Source organism: Cervus canadensis, chromosome 13 (assembly GCF_019320065.1).
Source record: "Cervus canadensis isolate Bull #8, Minnesota chromosome 13, ASM1932006v1, whole genome shotgun sequence".
NCBI lineage: Eukaryota > Metazoa > Chordata > Mammalia > Artiodactyla > Cervidae > Cervus > Cervus canadensis.
Window position 1 is genome coordinate 21,995,397 of NC_057398.1, and position 13,884 is coordinate 22,009,280.

The 13,884-nt window shown below is 39.4% G+C and overlaps 1 protein-coding gene across 2 annotated transcripts in view; it reads right to left on the reverse strand.

Moving 5' to 3' along the window:
- PAPPA2 (pappalysin 2) overlaps positions 1-13,884 on the reverse strand; it is a 301,087-nt gene that overhangs the window by 35,276 nt on the left and 251,927 nt on the right. The window lies entirely within an intron of this gene.

A 13,884-nucleotide genomic window follows, 5' to 3' on the forward strand; every position in this document is an offset into this window, starting at 1 on the left:
AACCCACACTGACCGCAGCAGCTCCAGAGAAACTCCTAGATATATTTTTACTTTTTTTTTCTAAGTAAGGAAAAAAAAAAAATTTTTTTTTTCTTTTTATATTTTTTCTTTTTTATTTTTTCTCTTTTATTTTCCTTTAAAATTCCCTATTACTCCCCCATTACTCCTTAACTTTCATTTACATAGATTTTTACGATTTTTTTAATTAGGGGAAAAAAATTTTTTTTTTCTTTCTTTCTTTTTTTTTTTTTTTTTTTTTTTTCTTTTTTTTTTTTTCTTTTTTCTTCTTTTTTTTCCTTTCCGTTTTCTCTTTTATTTTCTATTTTTCTTTTTCTCTTATTTCTTTTAAAGTCCTCTAGTACTCCTCTACTACTCTTCATTTTCATTTTCACTACACTATAACCTTACAAAAAAAAAAAAAAAGAGAAGCCCTATCTTTAAACCGAAGATTATTCTCTCCCAATCTTGACTCTCTGTTTTCTACCTCAGAACACCTCTATTTCCTCCTTTCCCCTTCTCTTCCCAATCCAATTCTGTGAATCCTTGTAGGTGTCTGAGATACGGAGAACACTCTGGGAACAGACAGCTGCGTAGATCTGTCTCTCTCCTCTTGAGTCCCCCCTTTTTCTCCTCCTGCTCATCTCTATCTCCCTCCTCCCTTTTCTCCTGTTCATGTAACTCTGTGAACCTCTCTGGGTGTCCCTAACAGGGGAGAATCTTTTAGCCATTAACCTAGAAGTTTTATTATCAGTGCTGTATAGTTGGAGAAGTCCTGAGACTACAGGAAGAATAAAACTGAAATCCAGAGGCAGGAAACTTAAGCCCCAAACCTGAGAACACCAGAAAACTCCTGACTACATGGAACTTTAAGCAATAAGTGACGGTCCAAAAGCCTCCATACCTACACTGAAACCAACCACCACCCAAGAGCCAGTAAGTTTTAGAGCAAGACATACCACGCAAATTCTCCAGCAACACAGGAACATAGCCCCGAATGTCAACATACAGGCTGCCCAAGGTGACACCTAACACATAGACCCATCTCAAAACTCATTACTGGGCACTCCATTGCTCTCCAAAAAGAAGAAATCAAGTTCCACGCACCAGTACACTGACGCAAGCTTCCCTAACCGGGAAACCTTGACAAGCCAATCGTCTAACCCCACCCACTGGGTAAATCCTCTACAATAAAAAGGAACCACAGACCTCCAGAATACAGAAAGTCCACTCCAGACACAGCAATCTAAACAAGATGAAAAGGCAAAGAAATACCCAACAGGTAAAGGAACATGAAAAATGCCCACCAAGTCAAACAAAAGAGGAGGAGATAGGGAATCTACCTGAAAAAGAATTTAGAATAATGATAATAAAAATGATCCAAAATCTTGAAAACAAAATGGAGTTACAGATAAATAGCCTGGAGACAAAGATTGAAAAGATACAAGAATTGTTTAATAAAGACCTAGAAGAAATAAAAAAGAGTCAATTAAAAATGAACAATGCAATGAATGAGATCAAAAACACTTTGGAGGGAACCAAGAGTAGAATAAAGGAGGCAGAAGATAGGATAAGTGAGGTAGAAGATAAAATGGTGGAAATAAATGAAGCAGCGAGGAAAAAAGAAAAAAGGATCAAAAGAAATGAGGACAACCTCAGGGACCTCTGGGACACTGTGAAACGCCCCAACATTCGAATCATAGGAGTCCCAGAAGAAGAAGACAAAAAGAAAGGCCATGAGAAAATACCCGAGGAGATAATAGCTGAAAACTTCCCTAAAATGGGGAAGGAAATAGCCACCCAAGTCCAAGAAACCCAGAGAGTCCCAAACAGGATAAACCCAAGGCGAAACACCCCAAGACACATATTAATCAAACTAACAAAGATCAAACACAAAGAACAAATATTAAAAGCAGCAAGGGAAAAACAACAAATAACACACAAAGGGATTCCCATAAGGATAACAGCTGACCTATCAATAGAAACCCTCCAGGCCAGAAGGGAATGGCAGGACGTCCTGAAAGTAATGAAAGAGAATAACCTACAACCTAGATTACTGTATCCAGCAAGGATCTCATTCAGATATGAAGGAGAACTCAAAAGCTTTACAGATAAGCAAAAGCTGAGAGAATTCAGCACCACCAAACCAGCTCTTCAACAAATGCTAAAGGATCTTCTCTAGACAGGAAATGCAGAAAGGTTGTATAAACGTGAACCCAAAACAACAAAGTAAATGGCAACGGGACCACACCTATCAATAATTACCTTAAATGTAAATGGGTTGAATGCCCCAACCAAAAGACAAAGATTGGCTGAATGGATACAAAAACAAGACCCCCATATATGCTGTCTACAAGAGACCCACCTCAAAACAAGAGACACATACAGACTAAAAGTGAAGGGCTGGAAAAAAATATTTCATGCAAATGGAGACCAAAAGAAAGCAGGAGTCGCAATACTCATATCAGATAAAATAGACTTTCAAATAAAAGCTGTGAAAAGAGACAAAGAAGGACACTACATAATGATCAAAGGATCAATCCAAGAAGAAGATATAACAATTATAAATATATATGCACCCAACATAGGAGCACCGCAATATGTACGGCAAACACTAACGAGTATGAAAGAGGAAATTAATAGTAACACAATAATAGTGGGAGACTTTAATACCCCACTCACAACTATGGATAGATCAACTAAACAGAAAATTAACAAGGAAACACAAACTTTAAATGACACAATGGACCAGCTAGACCTAATTGATATCTATAGGACATTTCACCCCAAAACAAGCAACTTCACCTTTTTCTCAAGTGCACACGGAACCTTCTCCAGAATAGATCACATCCTGGGCCATAAATCTAGTCTTGGAAAATTCAAAAAAATTGAAATCATTCCAGTCATCTTTTCTGACCACAGTGCAGTAAGATTAGATCTCAATTACAGGAAAAAAATTGTTAAAAATTCAAACACCTGGAGGCTAAATAACACGCTTCTGAATAACCAACAAATCATAGAAGAAATCAAAAAAGAAATCAAAATATGTATAGAAATGAATGAAAATGAAAACACAACAACCCAAAACCTATGGGACACTGTAAAAGCAGTGCTAAGGGGAAGGTTCATAGCATTACAGGCTTACATCAAGAAACAAGAAAAAAGCCAAATAAATAACCTAACTCTACACCTAAAGCAATTAGAGAAGGAAGAAATGAAGAACCCCAGGGTTAGCAGAAGGAAAGAAATCTTAAAAATTAAGGCAGAAATAAATGCAAAAGAAACTAAAGAGACCATAGCAAAAATCAACAAAGCTAAAAGCTGGTTTTTTGAAAAAATAAACAAAATTGACAAACCATTAGCAAGACTCATTAAGAAACAAAGAGAGAAGAACCAAATTAACAAAATTAGAAATGAAAATGGAGAGATCACAACAGACAACACTGAAATACAAAGGATCATAAGAGACTACTACCAGCAGCTCTATGCCAATAAAATGGACAACTTGGATGAAATGGACAAATTCTTAGAAAAGTATAACTTTCCAAAACTGAACCAGGAAGAAATAGAAGATCTTAACAGACCCATCACAGGCAAGGAAATCGAAACTGTAATCAAAAATCTTCCAGCAAACAAAAGCCCAGGACCAGATGGCTTCACAGCTGAATTCTACCAAAAATTTAGAGAAGAGCTAACACCTATCTTACTCAAACTCTTCCAGAAAATTGCAGAAGAAGGTAAACTTCCAAACTCATTCTATGAGGCCACCATCACCCTAATTCCAAAACCAGACAAAGATGCCACAAAAAAAGAAAACTACAGGCCAATATCACTGATGAACATAGATGCAAAAATCCTTAACAAAATTCTAGCAAACAGAATCCAACAACATATTAAAAAAATCATACACCACGACCAAGTGGGCTTTATCCCAGGAATGCAAGGATTCTTTCAATATCCGCAAATCAATCAATGTAATACACCACATTAACAAATTGAAAGATAAAAACCATATGATTATCTCAATAGATGCAGAGAAAGCCTTTGACAAAATTCAACACTCATTTATGATTAAAACTCTCCAAAAAGCAGGAATAGAAGGAACATACCTCAACATAATAAAAGCTATATATGACAAACCCACAGCAAGCATCACCCTCAATGGTGAAAAATTGAAAGCATTTCCCCTGAAATCAGGAACAAGACAAGGGTGCCCACTCTCACCACTACTATTCAACATAGTGTTGGAAGTTTTGGCCACAGCAATCAGAGCAGAAAAAGAAGTAAAAGGAATCCAGATAGGAAAAGAAGAAGTGAAACTCTCACTGTTTGCAGATGACATGATCCTCTACATAGAAAACCCTAAAGACTCTACCAGAAAATTACTAGAGCTAATCAATGAATATAGTAAAGTTGCAGGATATAAAAATTAACACACAGAAATCCCTTGCATTCCTATATACTAACAATGAAAAAACAGAAAGAGAAATTAAGGAAACAATACCATTCACCATTGCAACAAAAAGAATAAAATACTTAGGAGTATATCTACCTAAAGAAACAAAAGACCTATACATAGAAAACTATAAAACACTGATGAAAGAAATCAAAGAGGACACAAACAGATGGAGAAACATACCGTGTTCATGGATTGGAAGAATCAATATTGTCAAAATGGCTATTCTACCCAAAGCAATCTATAGATTCAATGCAATCCCTATCAAGCTACCAACGGTATTTTTCACAGAACTAGACCAAAGAATTTCACAATTTGTATGGAAATACAAAAAACCTCGAATAGCCAAAGTAATCTTGAGAAAGAAGAATGGAACTGGAGGAATCAACCTGCCTGACTTCAGACTCTACTACAAAGCCACAGTCATCAAGACAGTATGGTACTGGCACAAAGACAGAAATATAGATCAATGGAACAGAATAGAAAGCCCAGAGATAAATCCACGAACCTATGGACACCTTATCTTTGACAAAGGAGGCAAGGATATACAATGGAAAAAAGACAACCTCTTTAACAAGTGGTGCTGGGAAAACTGGTCAACCACTTGCAAAAGAATGAAACTAGAACACTTTCTAACACCATACACAAAAATAAACTCAAAATGGATTAAAGATCTAAATGTAAGACCAGAAACTATAAAACTCCTAGAGGAGAACATAGGCAAAACACTCTCCGACATAAATCACAGCAAGATCCTCTATGACCCACCTCCCAGAATATTGGAAATAAAAGCAAAACTAAACAAATGGGATCTAATGAAACTTAAAAGCTTTTGCACTACAAAAAACTATAAGTAAGGTGAAAAGACAGCCGTCAGATTGGGAGAAAATAATAGCAAATGAAGAAACAGACAAAGGATTAATCTCAAAAATATACAAGCAACTCCTGCAGCTCAATTCCAGAAAAATAAATGACCCAATCAAAAAATGGGCCAGAGAACTAAACAGACATTTCTCCAAAGAAGACATACAGATGGCTAACAAACACATGAAAAGGTGCTCAACATCACTCATTATCAGAGAAATGCAAATCAAAACCACAATGAGGTACCATTACACACCAGTCAGGATGGCTGCTATCCAAAAGTCTACAAGCAATAAATGCTGGAGAGGGTGTGGAGAAAAGGGAACCCTCTTACACTGTTGGTGGGAATGCAAACTAGTACAGCCACTATGGAAAACAGTGTGGAGATTCCTTAAAAAACTGGAAATAGAACTGCCATATGACCCAGCAATCCCACTTCTGGGCATACACACTGAGGAAACCAGATCTGAAAGAGACACGTGCACCCCAATGTTCATCGCAGCACTGTTTATAATAGCCAGGACATGGAAGCAACCTAGATGCCCATCAGCAGATGAATGGATAAGGAAGCTGTGGTACATATACACCATGGAATATTACTCAGCCATTAAAAAGAATTCATTTGAATCAGTTCTAATGAGATGGATGAAACTGGAGCCCATTATACAGAGTGAAGTAAGCCAGAAAGATAAAGAACATTACAGCATACTAACACATATATATGGAATTTAGAAAGATGGTAACGATAACCCTATATGCAAAACAGAAAAAGAGACACAGAAATACAGAACAGACTTTTGAACTCTGTGGGAGAAGGTGAGGGTGGGATGTTTCAAAAGAACAGCATGTATACTATCTATGGTGAAACAGATCACCAGCCCAGGTGGGATGCATGAGACAAGTGCTCGGGCCTGGTGCACTGGGAAGACCCAGAGGAATCGGGTGGAGAGGGAAATGGGAGGGGGGATCGGGATGGGGAATAAGTGTAAATCTATGGCTGATTCATATCAATGTATGACAAAACCCACTGAAATGTTGTGAAGTAATTAGCCTCCAACTAATAAAAAAATTAAAAAAAAAAAAAAAAAAAAGAACAGTCTCAGTGAACATATTTGAGTCATGCTTAGATTGCATTTAAAATATATTTTAGGAGCACAGTGAGAAATGAAATCTTCCCTGTTATATCAGTAAACAAGGATGTCACAGTTCAGTTCAGTTGCTCAGTCGTGTCTGACTCTTTGTAACCCCATGGACTGCAGCACACCAGGCTTCCCTGTCCATCAACAACTCCCGGAGATTGCTCAAACTCATGTCCATTGAGTCAGTGATGCCATCCAACCATCTCATCCTCTGTTGTCCCCTTCTCCCGCCTTCAATCTTTCCCTGCATCAGGGTCTTTTCCAATGAGTCAGTTCTTCACATCAGGTGGCCAAAGCATTGGAGTTTCAGCTTCAGCATCAATCCTTCCAGTGAATATTCAGGACTGATTTCCTTCAGGATTGACTGGTTTGATCTTGCAGTCCAAGGAACTCTCAAGAGTGTTCTCCAACAGCACAGTTCAAAAGCATCAATTACCAGTTACCAGTTATCAGAATCACAGTTACCAGTGATTGTAGCCCTCCACTGTGAGCGGTGAACCCTGAGGGAATTCAGAAAGGAGAAAAATACCTGCCATCTTTGACTACACTAAAGCCTTTGACTGTGTAGATCACAACAAGCTGTGGAAAATTCTTCAAGAGATGGGAATACCAGACCACCTTACCTGCCTCCTGAGAAATCTGTATGCAGGTCAAGAAGCAACAGTTAGAACTGGACATGTAGAAATGAACTGGTTCCAAATTGGGAAAGGAGTATGTCAAGGCTGTATATTGTCACCCTGATTATTTAACTTCTATGCAGAGTATATCATGTGAAATGCCGGGCTGGATGAAGCACAAGCTGGAATCAAGATTGCCAGGAAAAATATCAATAACCTCAGATATGCAGATGATACTACCCTTATGGCAGAAAGTGAAGAAGAACTAAAGAGCATCTTGATGAAAGTGAAAGAGCAGAGTGAAAAAGCTTGCTTAAAACGATCAGGATGGGGAATACGTGTAAATCTATGGCTGATTCTTATCAATGTATGACAAAACCCACTGAAATGTTGTGAAGTAATTAGCCTCCAACTAATAAAAAACAAAAAAACAAAAAAAAACTCAACATTCAAAAAACTAAGATCATGACATCCATTCCAATCACTTCATGGCAAAAAATGGGGAAACAATGGAATTAATGTCAGACTTTATTTTCTTGGGCTCTAAAATCACTGCAGATGGTGACTGCAGCTATGAAATCAAAAGACGCTTGATCCTTGGAAGGAAAGTTATGACCAACCTAGATAGCATATTAAAAATCAGAGACATTACTTTGCCAACAAAGGTCCAGTCAAAGCTATGGTTTTTCCAGTAGTTGTGTATGGATGTGAGAGTTGGACAATAAAGCTGAGCACTGAAGAATTAATGCTTTTGAACTGTGGTGTTGGAGAAGACTGAGAGTCCCTTGGACAGCAAGGAGATCAAACCAGTCAATCCTGAGGAAATCAGTCCTGAATGTTCATTGGAAGGATTGGTGCTGAAGCTGAAACTCCAATGCTTTGGCCACCTGATGTGAAGAACTGACTCATTGGAAAAGACCCTGATGCAGGGAAAGATTGAAGGCAGGAGAAGGGGACAACAGAGGATGAGATGGTTGGATGGCATCACTGACTCAATGGATATGAGTTTGAGCAATCTCCGGGAGTTGTTGATGGACAGGGAAGCCTGGCGTGCTGTAGTCCATGGGGTCACAGAGAGTCAGACATGACTAAGGGAAAACACAGGACACTGGTCCCAGATCCCTGAGGTGCATATCAAAGGAATGGCTTCAGTGAGCCCAGACTCTTGCATCTCCCCATACATAGAAAAGCTCTAAGTTCCTTGGTTTGGGTTATCTTGTTGTCTTCAACGTACCAAAAAAAAAAAAAAAATTAAAAACTTTTGACATTCAAGCTACCTGTCCTTTGTTGCAGAGCTTCTATATAACCTGGTTTCTCCCTTTGCCTCCTCGGAGCAGCTCTATCAGGGTTATTTGAGATCTGCCTCCCAGGCTTGAAGTTCTAAAAATTTCCACAGAATAAAACATAACTCTGAACTTTTAGGTTGTGTGTGTTTTTTCAGTCGATAACCATTAGAAATCTTAGTGGAGAAAGGCCTTATCAGAAGAGGAAAGGGATAGAGTTATTTATGGATAGAATCAGATTTTATTTGCTCACTGCTAATTCTTATAATCTCAGCAGAATGATTAGAAAGCACCTGGACAGATTAAAGAACCTGTAGTATTTCCATAATGTTATTTTTACAGGCAAGTAATATTTCAATTATCTGCAAATCTGGATTACAAATGAAGACTCAAAAGAGCAGAACAATAAGGGAAAGCACAGAGTAAATCAGAAAATGGGTGTGGTTGGATGAGAAAAAGGGAAAGCCTATGTCACAAAAGGAATTAACAGAGGAAGAAAGTGGCCCACCCAGGAAGCTGGAGAAGACAAAAGGAGCAAAATGTAGAAAGCCCATCAGGCTGTCACAGCCTGGTTCTGAAGGAGACTTAGACCAACATAAATTCTCATGAATGTTGCTAATCTAGAGAAGGTTTTACAATTTGCATGGTCGTGCGTTTAATGTTTCTTTCTTTTTCTTTTTTTTTGTTTTTGTTTTTGGAAAGCAGAGTGGGGAAAACACAATGGTTTTAGTTTTCAATATGAAAACCTAGTCCTAATTAACATTTGAAGTCCAATTTTCAGAGATTTCAGCTGGAGGGTCTAAAGTCAAGCCCTGGACCCAAAGGAGACTCTGGACAAACTTAAAGCCATGCCCAGATCTCCAGCCCGGTGCAGAGATTGCACAAAACTGGCAGAGACATTCACAAATAAATCTCAAGGGGACTGGAGTTTGGCAGCCAGGGAGCCTGGAAGACAGTGCCAATGTAAGCTAATTTTCATTTTTTCTCTGGATTTTAGCACGTCTAACACATATTTAGATTTAGATTTGTGTGAACCCACACAATTCCTACCAGAAGTGGAGTAGCTGTCCTCATTATTGGCTGCTAGGTCATTATTATTTCCACCCTAATTAACTCCTTTCCACTCAGATACTGAAGAACTTGGCAAGAATGTAAAAGAAAAGTAAGCTCATATGATTTGTCTTCTGAGAAGCAAGGGAGGGGTTGATTACTATGTCTGATTTGTAAACAGCTAAAACATGGCAAAGAGAAGTTTAATTGTTGGCTGTTATTTAAATGACAAAATATCAATGAGAAGGAAATAAAGAGAAGTTAAACAACTTTGCAATCACACAGTGCCTACAGTGATAAAGTTTGGGTTGGAACATTTGGTTTTCTGAATACAGGTATCCTCGAAAAGACTCACTTTTCTCTTTTTAATAAGGAATTTATAAAGACATACTCAGGTGATTTTCTTTCTTTCTTTCTTTTTTTTTCTTAGAAAGATCAGTAGCAATTCCATGAGTTCACACTTCAAAGATCAAGTTTTGGGCATGTATTAAAAAAAAAAATGTGTGACTATCTAGTGATAAAAAAGGCATTACTAAAGCACAGTAATAGAGATAAACCATACAGATAGAAAGGATAAAAGTTCAAGAAAAGAATGGCTGAACAGGGGTTACTATGGGGCCGAGTGAAGACTTGTATTTATAAACCTTAGTCCAAAAGGACCACACATCAGGTAGAAGCCCATAACAATCACTCATTTCTTGGGTATTTATCACATGCAGGCTAACCTGTGACCCTCTCCCACCCCATCCCTGATCATCCCATTGAGATCTGCACCCAAGTATAAAGCACATCTCCTTAAAGGGGCACTATAGTCTGACTCTAGCTGCTCTCTACCCCTCTGGGCTTAAAGTTTGGGAAAGAAGAAAAGGTGCAATAAAAACTTGATATTCATGCCATTATTTCTACACCATGTAATATATATAGGCCCCCACATCCTAGAGGTACAGCCGGAAACGACAATGCCCATGAGCGATCCTGAAGCACATTGACACAGCTGACAGGGCTATCATCTGGAATACAAATAACAAAAGAAAGGAAGAGAGAAGGCCAAGACAACACAGAAGAAAGAATCTAAGGAATGGGAGAGCAGATGGAATGAATTAGTGATGGAAGCATTGTTGATATCAGCTACCAAATGTGTAAAAACAATACAACTGCCCACCTACATTTAAGTAAATGCAGCCAGTGAATAAGAAATCAAGGCTAACCAAGAAGGCCACAAATCTGAACTGGAGTTCTTTAAGAGAAAGACTCATGGGTATAATCAAGATCAAAATGTATACAGAAGGGAAAAGTCCCCAGTAACAAGAGAGATTTGCAGTTATTTCTGAAAAATCAGCATGATCTACATTCTTCTGGGGCCACTTTGAAGGCCCAAATGACACCCGGCCCTGGGTCCATCTCCATTGTTTACTGAACCTGGTATCTGACCAACAAGTTTAAAAGATAAATTCTATCCATCTAATTGTAAAACTGAGGAAACAATTCAGAAAAATTAATGGACTTGTCCAAGAAACATGTACCAAGTGATGAAACTGAGGTTGAAGCCCGTCTCCAGACCCCTGACAGCCTCCTTTGGCTCCTCCAGGCTGCCCTCGTTGCAAGGCTTTCTGATTCTAAGCATCACAGCGTTGTATTCTCTCCTTATTCTTCTACTCCTTCCCTACCTTTCCCTCCACTGTGCTACTCTTCAGAAAACTGACACTATCATTCTCAATTTGAGACTCTCAAAGTCAAAGTCTACTCTCTCTGCTTGCCTGTAAAGGGGAAGAAGCAGGAGTCATTGAAGAATTAGGCCTGTGCTTTTCAAGGGAATAACACACATCCTGTCACTAGGAGCTCACAGATTGTTGGAAGGACAGACCTGTCATATAATCTTGAAATAATGTGATAAGTGAGATGACAGGCATTTACAAGGGTATGTATAAGAATTTATAGGAGAAACAGTAGCATGCCCAGGGAAACTTACTTGAAATATCCCCAAAACTCTTAAAAGTTTTCTACAGTTTATCAGAAGCCTCTAGAACATCATTCAACCATGGCCATCTTCAGTATATAATAATATTCATAAGACTATAGACTGGGTGTATGAACTGTTTCTTGAGTCTTAATATTTATATATTGTTTCAATAAGATCCCATCCTTACACATTGATGTATATTGCTCCTTAGCCAATACTGCAACAAATATGTTACATTACATGCAACTTACCCAGCACCTTAAAATCAGTTATTTCACTTGATTCTCACAGAAGTTTTGAGACAAAGCCAGACACATACTGTACGCAGTTAACAAAGGTAGACTCAGAATTTGAACCTAATTCTTCTGACATCATTCTGTTTCTGTCCTCCTGCACGGCTCCCTTTCTGCCAACAAAGAAAGAGCACAACTCTACAAGAACTTGCAAAAGGTTGAAGAAAGACTATCAGAAATTGTAAGCCAAAATGGGTGCTACTGGGAAGCACAATGAACTTGCAAGAGATACATGCTCAAAGAAAAAGTAGAGCCAACATGTAGGTCAGTGGACACTCAATGTTAATTATCCTACAGGAAGTAAGTTAGTCATTTCTATCCAAAAGGAGGCTGGAGGTGTGGCCTTTATTTCCTTTGCATTCCCTAGAGAACAAGATGCTCTTAATTTAAGTGGAACCTAGGACTGTATATTTTGCTAGAATTCATGAATATGACTTTTGGGAAGGAAAGAAGAAAAAGAAGGAAGGAAGGGAGGGAGGGAGGGAAGCAGGAAGGGAAAAAAAGACAGAAGGTAACACTTATATGACCCGATAGTATTATGTGTTCATGGATGCAGTGACAACTCACTTCAATTATCACCCCACAAAATGAGGAAAACCCTCCCCCCTACAATGGGTCAGGAAGGTCCCCTGAAAAAGGGATAGGCTACCCACTCCAGTATTCTTGGGCTTCCTTGGTGGCTCAGATGGTAAAGAATCTGCTTGCAATGTGGGACACCTGGGTTCAATCCTTGAATTGGGAAGATCCCCTGGAGAAGGAAATGGCAACCCACTCCAGTACTCTTGCCTGGAAGATCCCATGGACGGAGGAACCTTGTAGGTTACAGTCCATAGGGTCACAAAGAGTCGGACACGACTGAGCAACTTCAGTCAGTTATATATGCATAATTATAATTTATTTAATTTTTGTACAGCAAAAACCAAGACAACGTTGAAATTAAAAATTAATTTAATTTTTAATTAAATTAAAAATCCAATTAAAAAATAAATTAAAAAGTAATTAAAAGAATAAAGAATAAAAAACACAGATTGATGGGTCCCACCCCCAGAGCCTCTGATTCAATAAGTCTGGGATGCGGCCTGAGAATATGTACTTTTAACATGTTCCTAGATGATGCCAATTGTGCTGGTCTATGGGTCACACTTTGAGAACCCCTGGAGTGGGGGTACCAACAGGTGTGTGGTGGTCAGTTCTCAGCTGTGCATGATAGCAGTTGGGCGGTGGGGGGTCATAAGAGGGAACACAGTTTTGTTCCTCATCACATCGGCAAAGGGGCTGAGAGAAGCCTGGGATGCTCTGGATACCAGAGCATGTGCTGGGTTCAGCGTGGAGGGAGGACAAATGGGGAAAGCTCTGTGTTGTAACCTTCTGGGAAACACCGACGCCAGCTCCAGGGCCTGCTGTCTACCCTCCCTCTTGCGATCATGCGTGGAAGCAGCAGAAGGGAATTCTCAGGATACCTTTGATCTCGTCCCAGAGTCTTCTGTCTGTTTATCTCCCTCCTTCCCTGGCCTCTTCTTCCCCCTTCTTACCCCCTTTCCCGGGGATGAGTCACTCCCCCTCCTCCCCACCCCACTGCCATCTGTTTTTCTAATGATGGCAGAAGATGAGCTGTTTTGTTGGCCGACACCGTAACAAAGCACGCTCCAAGCTAGAGTTTTTCCTGATGCGCTCTCCAGACACTAGTTTACTGGTATCATTTCCCCACCCAGTTTTCTCTTTGTCTCAAACCCCACCCTTTTCCCCTCTTTGGCCTCACAGAGATCCCAGTTTCCCAGAATTAGATCAAGAGAAACAGAGATACAGAAGAATGGAGAGTTGGGTGTGTATGACGGGAGGGTGCTAAAGTCAAGGGCAGTTAAACAGCTCCCTCTGGCGTTTGAGGTGCAGCCAGAAGTAACATTGCTGCTAAGTGGCTGAATTACTTCCAGTGAGAGGTCTGGATAACAAAGGCTGTTGTGACTGAGACTAGAGGACTTGTATTTGTTACTGGCTATTCCCTGGGTGAAAGGACGTGTGTGTGTGTGTGTGTGTGTGTGTGTGTGTGTGTGTGTATCCATGTCAGGATTCCTTTGTCATGCTCTGTAAGCAAGGCTCTGCCTCATTCTTGACTCTTGCTTGTAATAACTTCTCTTAATCCAGTGAAGGAATTCACAGACCCCCAACTTCCCCACTGGGAGGGGGATGCCCCGTGTGAAGAAGTAAACAGGATTTCTTGAGTTGGT